At 40.7% G+C, this 12668-nt stretch overlaps 1 protein-coding gene across 1 annotated transcript in view; it reads right to left on the bottom strand.

Moving 5' to 3' along the window:
- The window catches only part of PIK3C2G (phosphatidylinositol-4-phosphate 3-kinase catalytic subunit type 2 gamma), a 252077-nt gene that overhangs the window by 209624 nt on the left and 29785 nt on the right, over positions 1-12668 (bottom strand). The window contains exons 2-3 of the mRNA XM_072849919.1: positions 7624-7775; positions 4971-5123 (exon numbers count right to left, since the gene is read on the bottom strand). The gene's annotated coding sequence lies outside the window, so the exon portion shown is untranslated. The remainder of the gene's footprint in view (positions 1-4970; positions 5124-7623; positions 7776-12668) is intronic.

Here is a 12668-nt window from a genome sequence, read left to right as displayed (position 1 = left end):
ATCAGGCAAGTTGGGATTTCTTTCCCTCTTTCTTGAAAACTGGAATGTTTCAGGAAAAATAAAAGATAAAAGAATGATGTCTGCCTCCAGAACCACCTTCCTTAATAAAGTTTGGCTACCTGGAAGACTATAACAGAGGCACAGAAAATACAATATCTTCTACACCCTTTCAACTGCTTCTAAAATATTTTCTTTACATTTCAAACAAATTCTGTTTATAATGATATGTAAATGTCTAAAAGCTAACCCTGCATATTCACTGCTAAGGCTTTTATGTGTAAAACCTCACCTTTCTCCAACAGTCAAATATTCATATGCACACACAGAGCACCCACCTCCATCTATCTGTATATGAATGTTTATCTCCTGCACTCTCCATACTGTTCAGGAGAAGTATTACTTTCCTAGCAGTCTTTAAAAGCAGGCAGTTTAGCTGTAGTGCCAAAGGCTGGTCTGTGCATTCTGCTCCCCTGTTCTCCTCAGTGGGCTGGGAAGTCCACATGAGTAACAAGAAGTCTGCACGATGTAGCGGGCTCCCTCTCCCAGCCCAGACCACAGCAGAGGGGAGAGCCTGGCAGGGAACAGAAAGTCATACAGCACTGAAGCACCGTGTCTCTTTTATATAGACTTGCATTTAAAACTGACCATTTAGACTGGAAACTCAGCATGTCACACTGTAAATCTCAGTGGTTTGTGTCTTACCCGTTAGTTTGGTTACTAGGACTAGGCTCTGTATTTGGGCCAACTCCTGATCATTTTCAAAACAGCATAGAAAGTTCAAGAAAGGATTTGTCTCTTTGCCAGCCACTATTACTCCAACTGAATCATGCAAAGTGCATTGATAACATTGAATTTTCAAAAATCATTAACAAGGCAAAATTCATAAACCTTTTTCTGAAAAAAATGCATAAGTTTTTAAGTTCATTTTCTTTGCCTTGTGGTTTCCGAATTCACATTTTGGAGGGTTTGGCTTTTTTTCCTCCTACAGCTATGAAGACCTCCTTTTCTTTTTAAATGACAGCTGTGTTTTCACATAATCATGTGGTTCTGGGATTGGGGGTTTTAAGGGAGAATCCCAACAAATACTGTAAAATATTCACTACAAATCAAGAGATTTGACAGCATCACACAATGCTCACAACATTGTAGCTGCTGTCCAAGCACACAAAAATACTTTCCTTACTTCAGCATGCACATGCATTCTAGTATAAAAGCTTGGTGCACTGTGTGCTCAATTTTCCCTCTTTACCGGAACCCAGAGGAGACTATTGGGCAACTTGCTAAGCGATAAGAACATTTGTTGAAACCTCTTACCTGAGACACATAATTTGTTAGAAGAATATACAGCCTCCTATGTCTTCCTGTTCACAGACACATTCAGATGACCTATGTGCTTTCAGTATCAAGGGGGTGTAACTTTTTCATCAGAAGCTTTCCTTCCTGTTTAACCGGTTTACTGTGGTAATGATTCTTTCCCATGTCTTCCTTCAGGGAAATTTCAAACAGCAATAATAATAAAAAGCTAACACCTTATCTGTTCTCTTTCTCAGTTTGGGAACCCAACCTTTTTTTGTTTGGTTGGGGTTTTTTTGTTGTTGTTTTGGTTGGTTGGGGGTTTTGGGTTTTTTTTTTAATTTGTTTGTTTTAAACTTGGTGGTAGATGATCTCACACTTTCAGTACAAGTATCAAACATGCTTAAAATAACAAGACACCTTCTCCGAGGGAAAGACTTCTGCACAAGAACAGCATTCAGAGATTTTAATCTACTCCATCTTCATCCAGCTTCCATCTATCTGTGCTGGTGGTGCGTGCTCTGAAAGGAGCTCCTGGCTCTGCTCACAGGAGAAGGGGATGGTACAAACCTTGCATGGCAGAGAAGCCCTCTGGCTTTGGCTCAGTACACAATGCTGGGACAGTCTAATGAGGGAAGAACCTCCCTTACGCTAGGATATTTCCTAAAGACCAATAAAGCCTTGCCCCTCTGCAAAGCGCCTGCTGAAGAGCTGGAGTAAATACAGCACTGTTCACGAACATCTTCCTGGACCTCAAGGAGCCCAGTACCCTCCATAAAAGGGAGCAACAGAGGCTGCTCCAGGCATGACGCAGAGGGAGTTCTCTCAGGGACCATTCTGCCTCCACGCTTCATGCTATTCCTTAAAAAGGTATACATTGCTCCACTGAAGTGGCTATTCAGAATTCACACAAAATCCCAATCCTAGTCTACTCCAAGGTTGTTACAGGCAGGAAAATATACTCAAAAATAGTGAGGGAGTCAGTATCAACAAAACAATATTTGTTATAAAAAGCCATGCAGTAAGACTGAACAGATTAGGATAAAGCAGTTAAAGTTAATAATTAATCTCAGATATCTTATATCTGATAAACTGAATGAAGTAATAATTTGATAAAGCATTACAGGGAAAACTCTGCCCTTCAAATTATAGCAAAAAGCTGTCGATGTCATTGTGATTTAAAAGCAGTTAGCCAAGGACAAAACTTATTTCAGTTGGTGAAAGGTGATGCATTTTTTCTCATATATTCTCCAACCTTTAAAATGTCAACTTGCTCCGCAAACTATTTGGTGGCATTTGTGCTGTACTGTAGTCATTACCAGTGATTACAGTGAAGTGATCCTGAGAGAAAGGAACACACCAATTTTAGGAGCTGCCATTTCAGAGTTTATGGCCATGTGATGTTGCTTCATCTCACAGTGACTGGACACAGTAAAAGGAGAAGGATTGAGAAAACAGGAAATATGCATGGGAAGACCTCGTCTTCCCAAGCAAACACAGAAGTCCATACACGTAATATGAACTAGGCTGGGACACGTCGCCCTCTCTCCCCACAGTGACTTCCAGGAGAAGGTTATGAAGGTTTTTCTTGGGAAACTGAACATTTTCAGGATTTTATTAGGCTTTTAAGGTGGCCACTATTTTTCTGTTTCCCATCGAAGTAGTAGGCAGGAAACTGCTGAGTCACTTTCTACCCTAATTCCTCGTAGAACTACCAAGAATTGTCTCCTCCTCTCTTGCTAGCACGTGGGACAAAATCTCTAGAGACAAAGAAAACTGGATACTCCCTGGGATGCCTCCTTTCCTTCTGTTAGGTACTCTCGCTGCTCCACCAACCGGCAGGAGCCTACATCTCACTCAGATTAAAGAAGAATCATGTATTCGATTCAGCCATGTGTGAGCATCCTCGTACGAGTTAAGTCTGATAAAAAGCTGCGGGTAAAGAGCTGGCAAAATAGTTGCTCTAACACACCCCAAGATGAAATACAGCATCTTCAGCAGGCTTTTGCTCTCAGTGTTGCTTCACACACAGTTTGGAGCTTTCCCAAACTGCACCCTTGCATTTGAAGCCTTGAGGCTTCGAGTAATAACAGGCTTGCAAAGGGAATGCAGCAAAGTGTTTCAGCAATTCGTGGAGCCAGAAAACTGGCTAAACAGAGAGCCAGTGAGGAAACTGCTCCCTTTCATAACAGATCCAGCCATCTGTGTTACTATTCTCCAGTGCCACCTACTGTCGTTTCCCCAAAACTGTAAGGCAAGGAACCGAGATCACTGCGTCAAGCACAGTGGCAATTAAGCTTTATGTCTGGCTGCAGGGAATGTCATCGTATCTGTCATCATCACTGAGGAACATGGCCCCTGTAAGAAGGTTGCCCTTTATGGGAAAGAGTCATGACTGTTGAGATCCTGCTTGAAGATGGTGTGATACTACTTCTCCCAGATCAGTGCTCCAAAGCACTGCTGCACCAAAGCAATGACAAGGTATCAGCAAAACTACATAGGTACAACAGGGTTTTTCCATGTGCTGGTGAAAACAAGGTGATCAATGTCAAGATTTTGTTGTGTTTAAGCAGCAGATGAACAAGAATTCTGGTAACAAAAAGATGTTAAGATCTGGTTTTTTTGTATTACAGGCCCTTATTTCTCTCTCGCTTACAAGCTTCATCAAGCAGGGATTGTGTCTTCTTACCCGTGGAGTAAAACCCAGCAGAGTTGATACTGCTGGGCAAAGAAAATAAAAATTGCAACAAACACAATACAGTGGTTGAATCATTGTCAAATGATTCATCAGTAAAGGAGACATTTGCCGTAAAGGGCCAAAAGGACTTTTCAATTCTGAAAACACTTCTTACCCTCTGTTTACTCACACAGAACAAGTCAGGGAAAGGACAGAGAGAAGAGGAGGGAGGAGGGAGAAGGAAGCAAAGTTTCACTTTTCCAAGAAAAAGAAATAGAAAGCATTTTGTTTTTCACGGAAAACATTTTCACAGGCTCTGCTGACACCTACATATAATATACAAAGTTACTAAGTTACCAACACCCTCCTGAGGTTCAAAATACGCTGTTGTGAAAGATCAACCTCCACAGTCTGCACACACAGACGGGAAAGCTAGCCATAACTAAATGAAGACTACGGATTTTAATCTCTCCTTTTATTTGAACATCTTTTGTACTTTGATCCTCTGAAAAGAACAGCACACTTTATCAGAGTTTCTGGCAGAAACAATTACTGCAGCTTTAAAAAAATCAAATTGCTGAGAAAATTAAATGCTGACATGGAGAACAGACTTTACGCAAACATCTTAAAATATAGTTAAAATAAGACAAGCAGGCAGATTTTTATGTGTATATATACACATGTACACACACACTCACATATGTATGCTTATATATAAATATATGTACGTAAACATACATGTGTATGCATACATGCATATGTTATATCTATATGTATATACAGCTCTCTCTAAAAGCCTAATATATGTGTATACATACATATAAATGCCTAACAAATGCTAAATAACCCAAGAAAAGAGCTTAAATGCTTCAGAACAGAAGTCAAGCCACAAGTTTCAGCTGAAGGAGTCAAACATCTCAAAGAAGTGCTTAAATCCAAAGCTTTTGTTCATACAGCTTTATAAATTTCCTTTTGTGCTGTTTTCTTCCATTTCTCTTACCTTCTGTGATTTTTTCCACTGTTTTCTTATGCTAGTCTTTTCATGTCCCCAGTCCAGTGTGCCTGCTCAATGGCTTTCTGTGAAATTCAGCTGTGTCATTCCAGTGTATTCAATAGGGTTTGTTGACCTTCCAGAAATTGTTCATATCATAGACTGTACAAATATAAAAACACAGTCTTGTGATACTAGCACACTGTTAAGTCAAGCTCCCTAGCCACTACAGCAGGCTTTTTGCTATGGAAAGTTTAGTGACCTGGTTCATCACCATTCCTGAGACCCCCTCCCGTTGCAGCTCGTGGTGCATGGGGCTCTACAGGACTGCTAGAGCAGAGGGAGAGCAGAGGACACCCCAAAGCACAGAGCTCGGCCACTCTGGCAGACCTGAGCTGGGGTGAGAGAGCCAGGGCGACTTTGCTATTGTAGCCTGGCCATGCTGCCTCAGGGAGCTGTTAATTCGATGACTGACTTGAAGAGCACCTGACTTAAGTATGGCTTTAAATTCAGCTCCTAAGCGACCACATAAGAGGGGAGGGGAAATGGTAATAAAGATGCACTTGCACTCCTTGTTGGGTTTTGCTGTGAGCGGACCTTTGGTTCGCATGACACGTCAGCTCAGTGGCTTGTTCAGTATTCAGATGAAGTAGTAAAATTATCTTATTGATGCCACGGGTACCTTCAGTGAAACCAGTAAAATTATAAAACTTTATACTAGGTTTATACTATAAACCAGTATATATGATACTATAAGCTAGTATATGCTGTAAACCTAGTATAACATCTGAATCAGCTCTACTGTCTTATCAAAGAAAACAAATTAATAACTGTTTAAGCATAAAAACACAGGCATCTAAAGCCAAAACAACAGCTTGCTTACACAGTATCAACTTTGATTTGCCTTTCCACAAGGATGCTTGCTTACCTTTGCAATAGTGCACATATTGCAGTACCACAACATCTTAAATAATACAATATTTCTGAATATTCCCTGAACTTCTTGCACATGGATAGCTTCTTACATATTTCTTCTGACTTTAATTTTACTGTCATAATTGCTCACAGTATGACTGAACCACTTGCTTTAAAAAAAAAAAAAAACATATGGCTTTTACAAAAAAATAGTTTGTGGGTGTATATATAATTTTTAAACCAACTGAACAGCATTCCTTATATGCAATTCAGGATATAAAGCATCTGCTTAGATAACTAATTTGGCTGCATACTTAGGTTGCCTATGCATGCCAGCAAAGCATTCATTACTGTTTTCATTAAAACTTTACCTGCAGCATGAAAGCCAACAATAACTTACTTGAGTTTCCACATAAATAATGCAAAAGGACTGCTTACCTGAAATAAAACATATTTCTGCAAACTGCTACGTGAAATTAAGCTCACAGCAGCCCTCCACCACAATTGGACTGGCCCTTGAATGAATGGCTGGCAAAGAGATACTTGCAGCGCTGAGAATCCAGCTTCATCTGTCACCCTAAAGTACCTTCCCCATCAATGGTACCCACACAGATTACTCTTAGAATAGCAACTGCTCTCTGCTGTGTCAGGTCCTGTGCTAGCCTGCTCATGGTTTTGCTAATGATGTTTTTGTATGTATGAACCAGGGGAGCAACAGGGAAAACCCTGTTCACTGAACCTGTAGAATTAAACAGATGAGGTGCATCCACTGCAGCTGGGCAAGACACTTGCACCACAGCACTTCTGCAGTGATAAACATAGACCCTACTCAATGATACCAAAGGTATTCATCCCCATTGCAGTAGCCATGACTTATATTTGTGTACTGTCTTGCACTATTTTGGGCAGCCCAGCCAACCCTTATTGTTTCTGCTCTGCTGGCCTCCCCACTTTGCTCTGTCTTCCTCTCAAGTGCAGGTAAATTGATGCCAAGAAGGGAGTCAGCAGCACAGTGCTTCACATCAGAGGTGAGCTGCTATACTCGTACGATCGGGGGGGAACTGCGAGGCCCAGGAGGGGAGGGCAAGAGAAAATTCTGCTGAAGTAGGGATACCTCAGGAGAAGGTAAAGGAGAAGGATTTAGTATCCATGCACAATGACCTCTACAGGTGGCTGGTATCTTACAGGGACAGGTTCCCAGCTCACAATGAGATCAGATCATCTGGCAAGCATTGGGTTAGGAAAGGAAGAGAGAAAAGCAAGAGAGCGCTCTACTCATCCCCACCCATTCAACAGCCCACAAAAACCCCTCATTCAAAAAGTTCAATAGTCCCTACATAGACAGTAATTTCCTGGTACTTTTGGGTGGGGGGTGGTGGGTAACTACTACAAAAGAAACAAGTAGTACCATCCATCACCATGGCCTACAAGATGGCCAAAACCACCGTGCCCTGATGACATGAATGCAGATCGGGAGAGGCACACTTTTCAGCACAGTTGCCAGGGAAAGTGAAAAAACAGGAAGCTTTGGGGTTAGGTACACTCCCTACATTCAGCAGTGATGGCCTGTCACCCCTGCCCTCCCAGCCTATGCCTAGCTCACTTCACTCTCCTTTGAGGTTCATGCCAAATAAGAGACTTCAGTTTAGAAGAGGTTTTAGACTGAGGGCGGTGACGCTATTACGAAGAGATACATCACAAGCAACACAACCACTTCCCTTCTTTCCCAGGGAAGTGCTGAACTTACCAGATGCATCCGATCCCAAGCATGGGAACACCAGACTGCTCCTTCCAGTTCTGGCAGCCTCAGTGCGGGAGCTGTCCTGATGCAACGCTCCAAGCCTGGACACCTGACTGCAAACCTGCAGCATTCAGGTCAAACACGAGCCTGGGGTATGCCTAAAAGCAAATGAATACAGAACTCACTGTCATTTTGGTTTTCATTAAGGGCTGGTTGTTTTTTGGAGGAGGAGGGGACAGGAGTTCCAGAATGTAAAACAGAGCAATTTGACCCCATAGGCTGAGAGCCTTTAAAAAACAAAAGAAAAACAAGGAAGTTTAAATACACCTGTCATTCAGGTGCTGAGGTGTCACCTCAGAAGGCTGTACTGCAGGCCTCCAGGACATGGTCTAAAATGTTGTACCACAGTAACATGCCCTTCCTTTGAGGCCTAGCATCACAGCACGGCCATGAAAAAACACTTTATACTGCAATTTGAGACTATAAGCATGGTTTATCTTGATATTAAAATAAATGTCATCCACAGGACTCCTTGAACATTTGCACTTACTTCTGATTGCCTCAATTAACTGTGCCATGCTTACATTATAGCAGCAAGTCCAGGAAAAATCCAGACATCCTAGACTGAGGCTGGAGCCCACTCATAATACATTGTTCGTCTGCTGCAGAGTAGGAATAGCTATTTCATTCTTCGCTTGGTTGATCTACTTTTATATCCTTGATTCAAATGGAGTTATGCAAACTTCATGTTTGCTATCAGGCTATGAAGAAGCCTATTGTAACTAGAATATGGTTTTCTTAGATGTAAATGCACATGCAAAATAGAAAGAGCTTTGATATCGAGATTTTTTTTCCCCCTGAGGTTCAAGTATTTTATCATTTTAATAATATTCCATTTTCCTGTTGCACTCACTTTTAAAACATCTTTTGTATTAGCTCCGAGTATTATAATTCCTTCAAAATTCCTCTGGAGGGCACCATTACCATAACTATACAATTAGCTACAGATGGATGTAATAGAGATAAACACTAAATAGCCTTGTTGGCAGGAGGCAGAGTGTCTTTTAACCAAGACAACTTCTTTACTGCTGCCTGGGTTTTTAGTCTGCTTTAGAGGATATAGAAAATCTTAGCTACAAAGAGAGAATTTAGAATTTATTATTGTAGAGGTTTTGTCTTGCAAAAAGGTGGTGTGGGATTGTTTGTTTTTTGTTTGTTTGTTTGTTTTTCTCCAGTCATCATCTTTGTTAGCAAGTACTAGAATTTGGTATATCCTTCAAAAGCTTTGCAAAAGTGATTTCCCAAGGCACAGCATGATTTGTGACACTTGGGGTTGGGAAGGGATGGAGAAACTGATTATCTGGCAGACTTCCTGTTCTCTGTGGCCACTCCTGTATCCTCGACATTGGGTCGGCTACTATGAGACCTGTACTCCACTCTCCTCCCATTCACCAGAGCTGCCCTGTTCCACAGTGCAGAGCAAGGTCATCTATTCCTCCAGGATTTAGAAAAGCCTGTCCAACATAAGGAGAGGGAAGGATAATATTTTGGAGCTTGGAAAGAGCTTGTGACATACCAGGGTTTCTTAGTAACTGCGTGTTTTTCAGAACCGAGAAGGAAATCGGAAGTGAGCCTCAGAGTTTATAGGAAAACTTTTCTGAAAACAGGATAAAGTCATGAAAGCTTGGAAAGGTCAACTTTAAAGCGAACGTGTATGTCTAATCCGGTCGCCCTCTTGTGATCATGCAGTATATTGCATGATCATTTTATCTGCTCTGAAATTTTGTAGGGTAAACCAGTGGTGAACTGCAATCCTCAGAGCTCAGGTTTTGAGGGTTTGGGGGTTTTTTTTTCCCCCCTGCATCTTCTGGGAAACATAATTATGTACAAAAAAAATATTTTCTTTACTTTGATTTTACTACTTCCTCTTGTTTTTTTTTCCTTTTATGACTTGCACATGTAGTTGTTTCATCTGTTTTCCAATTAGACTAGAAATTATTTGAGTAGGTGCAATAGTTGTGTGAGTTTTTATAGCAAGTAGCATAGCAAGGTTATAATAGTGAGGAGGGTCTTGGGATACTGTATCATATAGAAAAAAATGATACTGATATAATGTGCTTTTAATTAGGCCATCAAGCAAAGAAAATAAGAAGGAAGAGTATATTTCAGTTATGGCAGGAATTATATGTAACAAACTAATACTACCAAGAAAGAATCAGCACATACAACTAGAATAAACACTATTAGAATAAATAGAGGTTTTGAATTAACTTCTTGTGAACTTAAGTTTGGATCTGCATTGATATTTTCATTAGTAAAAATTATCCTTGCTCTTTTTCATTGATCCCTTACGCACTTCAACCTGAATTCTCTGTTATTAATTATCACCTAATTCAAAGACAGCCCCCACACCTGTGTTTTATTTCAAGATCTTTCCTTCTTCCTGACATCTGCATTGCCACACTAAACATTGAACTCTCGCAGCTTCTCCTCCTAATCACTAGCCTTCCATAGCAATTGAAGCATTCTGTTTTAGATGAAAAGATTTTTTAAAACATAAAAACGAATGACATGAACTTTTCAAATAGATGTAAGAGGGGAAAAAAAAGATAGGTCAGATTTTGGGTATACCAACCTTGACATTGTCCTTTTAAAGTACTCCCCAGGCAGCTTTAACTTTTGCAACCACCACTCAAGCAGCCGCTCACCCTAGGGCCCAGTCAGCCTGGCAGGATGACAGAGGTCAGCATTTCACAAAAATGAACAATTTCTCCAATATATAAGGCAAGTATTCAGTTCCCTCTCTCCCTTTTCACCTGTCCTTTAAAGTTTAAACCGAGACTATCATAGGTACTGTGCACAATGCAATGAAAATCCCGCTTTCTATTAACCCTTTGAACCCTTATGAAGAGAAGTGATACTCTTACAATTTTAAACTGAGAGACAGAAGGCACAGAGCTCCTCTTCCTCCCCCGCATACCAGCTTCTTTTTATGTACTTTCCCTTGCAAACAAATCCCCATTACCTAACTCAATCACTGAGTGTAAGAAAAATCTTGCTGTTCTTCCAGAGCGTTCAAAGTGTGTGCATGTGGTGGGGCTAAGTGGGAGCAGTACTTTGACCAGATTAATTTTTTGGATTAATACATTTCTTTCTGCTTTGAATGTGACTGCGGAAGAATAACATGTTTTTCACTTACATGCAAAGTATTTTTGGGTGGGAGAGGGAATCTCTGCACAGTGATGTGGTTCAGGAAACCACCATGCAGAACTTGCACCGAGGCCAAATAAAACTGACTATGGTAAAACTAAGTCTTTTTAGTGAGTCCTAATCAAGGCACTAGGCAATATGCACAAATTTTAGTAAACTCAAAGGGGCTAGGGTCAAGTGATCACAAATCTACAACTATAATCAAAGACTTAACTCTTTAGTCCTAAAAACTGAAAAGTATGCACCTTTCTGGTTATTAGGTGAATGGTCTGAACAGGCATGGAAACTCAGTTATTTACCCAAATTCTCTGGACAATTCTCAGAATGCACCTGTGTAATTTTGGTTCAAGCTCACTGTCAAAGGAAGCTGGGAAGGAGAATGCAAATGGAAGCCTGGATAAGGAAACTTGCATTGGCTTTGCTGTGGTGTTACATAGCCAGACAAATTCTGTGCTCCCAAAATTCAAAACTCAAGATCAGATTTCTCTGGGGCAGGCTGGGGTTCTGCTTTAATCCAATGTGCAATTTTTATGAAAAAAAAAAAAAAAAAAAAAAAAAGACATTCAGAAGCAGTCTCTGGGCAGCTATAAAACATAAAATAACTGTTTAGGAAGATTCGATTAAAATAACCTAGATTAAGAAGGCTACAAAAAAGTAGAAGTGAAGTGTAGAATTTACTAACTGGTTTACAGTGTTTAGGTTGGCCATAAGGTAATTTTGTGGGCCCTGGAGCCACAGGCTGATGTGTGCCATCCCAAATTTCTGCACATAAGAAGAGTACCCAGGGGGCTATTAACACAGTAGAAATAATTGTGACTGCAAAACAAACCCATGCCTCCTGAGCTTCAAATTTTTGTAAGGGCCATTATGGTCACTGCTTTTATAACCCAAGAAAAACCTTTAAGCAGAGAAAATAATGGAAGGACCATGAGACCTGATTTTTTTGGCAAGAAAGAGTTAAGAAATTCTGAGCTTCTGACTATCCAAGTTGTCCTGTTTAGAAGGGCCGTTTAGTTACAGTGCCGTTTAGAAGATCAGGTAACTAAAACGTTAAGATGTGCAGGATGAACCATAAAGCCTGTGCTTTCATTGCAGAATGCACCACTTTGCCTTTTCCAGTCAGAAGACTGTAACTGAGTAGACTACAGCCAACTACCAGATACACATTTATTTAGACATACATACCAATGAAGAAACATGGAATTGCAGATGGTGCCCCTTTTAGCTAACAAGAGAGAAGCTTAAGACATCCTGATGCTGCTAAGCCTACAGAGGTACCAGACAGTGAAGAAAACTGCCTTGCATTGCATTTTTTTGATTCGAGCATTTTTTTTATTATTGCTCTTTACCTCATCTGTAACAAGAAGCTCCAATGAACTGCTGAAGTTCAGTTACTATCTTTCTCAGTCCCATATCGTTGAAGCCTTTTGTTGCACCACTGAAATATTTGGGCAAGGCAAGAGATATCCTCTTGCAGCTAGACACAGCTTGTTGAAAGAACTGCAATACTCAAAACAAGGATCCTTTATAGAAATACTCTTTGTTTTGTTTTTTCTCTCTTTTTGAGTGATATGTTTTAGAAAGTTTGCAGAAAGAATAGTGGGGTTTCAGGGGCCCCTTGTTCCTCCATTTGCCAGAAGGCAAAAGCTTTATGATCCACCCACATCTCTGAGGGCTGAATTTCAGCTTGAATTCCCTGGAGCCTGGCCTGAAGTGGATGTTGCTTCAGTGAATTCAATTTTCCAGGGTATTAAGAACTGAGAAAGTAAAATAGATGACAGGCACTGAGGGTGGAACTCTAGCTCCACTGGAGGTTAATGGGGCTTTCTGCCACCGACTTC

This window comes from Ciconia boyciana, chromosome 1 (genome assembly GCF_034638445.1).
Source record: "Ciconia boyciana chromosome 1, ASM3463844v1, whole genome shotgun sequence".
Lineage (NCBI taxonomy): Eukaryota > Metazoa > Chordata > Aves > Ciconiiformes > Ciconiidae > Ciconia > Ciconia boyciana.
The sequence above is the reverse complement of the archived record's forward strand: the minus strand, read 5'-3'. Positions and strand labels throughout refer to the sequence as shown.